At 57.7% G+C, this 3,646-nt stretch overlaps 1 protein-coding gene across 1 annotated transcript in view; it reads right to left on the bottom strand.

Moving 5' to 3' along the window:
- Nucleotides 1-194: 194 nt before the first annotated feature.
- Nucleotides 195-3,646, bottom strand: part of ANK1 (ankyrin 1, erythrocytic) — a 42,241-nt gene continuing 38,789 nt past the window's right edge. Inside the window, 1 exon segment of the mRNA XM_009328292.1 lies at nt 195-2,459. The gene's annotated coding sequence lies outside the window, so the exon portion shown is untranslated.

Below are 3,646 nucleotides of genomic sequence, written 5' to 3'. Positions count from 1 at the left end.
CTGCTTGGGGGTGCGCGCGTTTCTGCACCCTTTGGCCTCCCCCATGAACGGCTGAGCACAAACAGCTGCCAGCCCCCACGACTGCCCCCTGCCCTCCCAGCAACCGGGTACGGGCAGAGGGGAACCCCACCCGGCCATGCACCCTGGAGTCTCGGTCTTCCCCGCACCCATGGAAAAGCAGAGACGAGACATGGTCTGTGTTGGTTTCTTTATTAATTCATAGTCTGATAGCTGGTGTACAGGGAAATGATCTATACATCAGGGGCTAAGACAGGGAGATCCAAAAGGCTTGTTTCCGTAACAATTAAAAAAAGGAAATAAAAGTAATTTTTTAAAACTTCTAAAAAGCTTCTAGTGTGCAGACTGCAGCATTCTCTAGGCTCAATGTTGGGTGCAGCCTCCCCCTACCAGCCCTACGAGCAATCTGAGCGCAAAGCAATGTCACTGCAGGTGCCTGGCACGGTTGCAGCACAGCACATTCCCTAAGGTGTATACAAGGCCAAAGCACAGGACCCACACACAACTCTACAGTGATGCTACGGAGTCAGCTGTCGCAGTGGGTCTAGTTATTGTACACAGCAAGGGTGATGGATGGAGAGTCTGTGACTATATGGCTTTGGGGTGGGGAAGGGGTTGCTTTGCTCTCCAAGGCTAAGCTGGGTCATTTGCTTCGCTGCAGCTAGGCTTCTTCCAACTGCAGGGGAGCCAGGGGCTTTCCCAGCAGATGCGCACCCACTGCGAGACAGGGCTGCCCTGCCAGGGCCACCAGCCTGAAGCTGGAGGTGGGCTCGTTCTGCACGTGGCCACAGAAAGCAAACTCAGGCCCTGCAAAACAGGTGCATGGCCACCTCCAGGAGAAAGAGCAGGGGCTCCCCACACCACTGTGCTACAAAGACCAGGCCCCCATGTTGGTTAGTTAAAGGACAGAGTCGGGGACATGGGACCTACTGCCACTACCTGCATCTGGCCCTCCTGGGGTCAAGTACTGTAGCAGATTCAACCTACCACACACCTCAGAGTTGCCTGGGCAGCTCTGCCCATGACTGCTCTCCTGCTAGAGCAGCTGGCCCCGGGGCTGCCCTAGCTCCCAGGGTGACTGCTTGGTCCAGGCTGCTACAGCAGGGCATTTCACCTGGCCAAAGTGCAGCCACCGGGGGAGCAGCCCCCCATGTCTCTGGGGTTGGTCCTGGGAGGGTCAGCATCCACGGGGTCTATGGGCTATGCTCATTTGTGCCCTCGCAGGGAGGCCAGGGGACCCTGCAAAGCCCTTGCATGGCATGCGTAGTGCAGGGCTGCTGGCTCCTGCCAGCTGCTGGCTCATCTCCTGAGCAGATATTGTGCTGAGTAGAACTAGGCACAACCCCGCGTGTGGCACAAGCATCCCGTCTCATTACATTGTCCCTGGGCCTCAAGCACCTCAGCGCAGGCCTACAGCTTCACCCCAGCTGGAGCCAACACAAACTGGGGCTTGCACCATGGACAGGCCCATAGGACTGCACCTGTGGGCCCCTCTCTTCAGGCCAGGAAGGGACCAGGCTCAGCCAGAGGGGCACAGGGCAGGGGCAGTCTGCTGCTCTTTTACTCCTATAGCTTCCCAGCTCCATTCACCAGAGCTGCTCACGTACTCCAAAGGTTTTGCCTGTCTGACAGCCTGAAGAGGTATTTGGGAGCGGAGCTGTTAGTGCTTTGTACATACTGCTAGAGTGTCCCTAGGGGTTTGCATAGTATTTATTGGTTCATATACACAAGGCTGATTGCTGTACAGTTTACACTTTCAACACAAGCAATGAGCTCAGTGCTCAGCCCAGAGCCCTGCCCTGGTGGGAGACGTTGCACGTGCTGGGGAGAGGAAGGGCAGCCCTGCACCAGCCCCTCTACCCGGGGCAGTTGTGCTCCCTGCAACCCTCATCTCGCACACCCCTTGGCAACTGCTGCCCGCCCCATAAACCAACACTCACTGAGAGGGATGAGAAGCGAGTCCAGCAGAGGCAGCACAGGCGATGGGGGGGTCGAGCCCCTCTCCTTCCATGGTGAGCAGTGCCGTGCTGCCCCAGCTTCCCTCTTGCAGCTGGAGCACGGGCACAGGGATGCATTTACACACGCGAATGTGCAAGGGTGGAGTCTCCTTCCCGCTTGTTTTCTGCCAGTCCTACTCTTGCCTCCCAGAGGAACTGAGAGGATGCCCCTGGTGCGTGCTGCTGTCTCTGGGCTCCTGGCAGCAGCGGGGCAGGGACGGAGGCCCCTCCATCAGTTTTAAGTACTGTAGCTCATGCGTCTTGCAGTCAGTCAGTCATGCGGATAGGACGGTAAGTATGTCTCATACAGAAATCATGCCATTAGCCTATAGAAACATGTACAGCCAGCCCTGCTCCCCTCCACTCTCTGCTTTCCCCTCTTCTCTTCCCAGGTATGTGTCAGAACGTGTGTGGAGTTCAGTGGTTTGGTGTTGAGGTGAGATCCTGGAGAGACACAGACAGAGACAGAGATGGGGTTACCAGGCATTCATGGTGGTACAGCCAGGAGAAAGGGTGGGGACAGCCAGGTACGTGGCAGTCCCAGTCCCTTCTGCACCCTATGCTTGTCCCACATGCACCCATCCTGCCCAGCTACCACAAGACAAGTTTTGGGGGGGTGTCAGAGAGACAGGGACAGAGCACCAGTAAGTGCCCTGCCTGGAATCAGCAGCAATGGCCTAGACGGTATTGGTGGTGCTGTCCCAGCTGCAGAGAGCAGCAACAAGCGGGACCTGAGCTGCACCAAAGGCAATGTGGCACTGGGAAGGAGCTGGGAGGGCTGCTTGTAGGCTCTGCGATAGAGGAGGCCAGCCTTGAGCCCCCAGCCTCAACTAGGGTGACCGACTGCACCTCACTCTCACAGCAGTGGATAAGACCCCATACATTCCTAATGCACACCCTGGGCCACTTTCGCATGCTACAGAATACAGCATGAGCAAAGCAGCAGGAGCACTGCCCCAGAGAGAGGTAGACCCAGGGACTGTCTGGGGAGTGGGGCAGGCAGTAGATGTGGGGACACGGTCTGCATGAACATGTGTCCACAAGCACAAGCCTCTTGACTGTCATGCACCCACAGAGAGCCCACTAACACAGTGGAGAGAGGAGGGAGAAGGACAGACAGACAGACACAGCCATGCACATACAGCAGAGGCCAGAGGACCGACAGCCCCTGCTTGGCAGCCTCCTCCCTGGCTCAGGCAGTGCCTGGCAGCTGCGGAGCATGCGTGCAGCACCTTCCCCCAAGTGCTGCACTGCCAGCACAGCAGCGAGCATGCAGAGAGCAATGATGCAGCTGGGTCCAAGTGTGCTGTGCCTAGCACCCTGCCTTGAGCCTGGTCTAGTCCCACCCAACAGGGAAGGGAGGGGGAGCAGGGAATGCACAAGACTCAGGATGATTCAGTGCTCACACTGGGGATCAATGGAAGAAATGTCCTGGGCCAAAGACAGGTCCCCTGCCTTCAACCCCTACAAGCATCACGTTCCTGCACCCCACCACTCCTGCATCCCTGCTGCCCTTATGTCCACCAGCAGCATCCTGCCATGGCCTGCACCCCCCTTTCCTGGCCACAGGAGCTTCAGCAGACCTCACTGCCGCCCTCTCGTGCTACGATGCGTGGCTGGCAGTGGCAGCC

This window comes from Pygoscelis adeliae, unplaced genomic scaffold (assembly GCF_000699105.1).
Source record: "Pygoscelis adeliae isolate BGI_AS28 unplaced genomic scaffold, ASM69910v1 Scaffold597, whole genome shotgun sequence".
Classification (NCBI taxonomy): Eukaryota; Metazoa; Chordata; class Aves; order Sphenisciformes; family Spheniscidae; genus Pygoscelis; species Pygoscelis adeliae.
The sequence above is the reverse complement of the archived record's forward strand: the minus strand, read 5'-3'. Positions and strand labels throughout refer to the sequence as shown.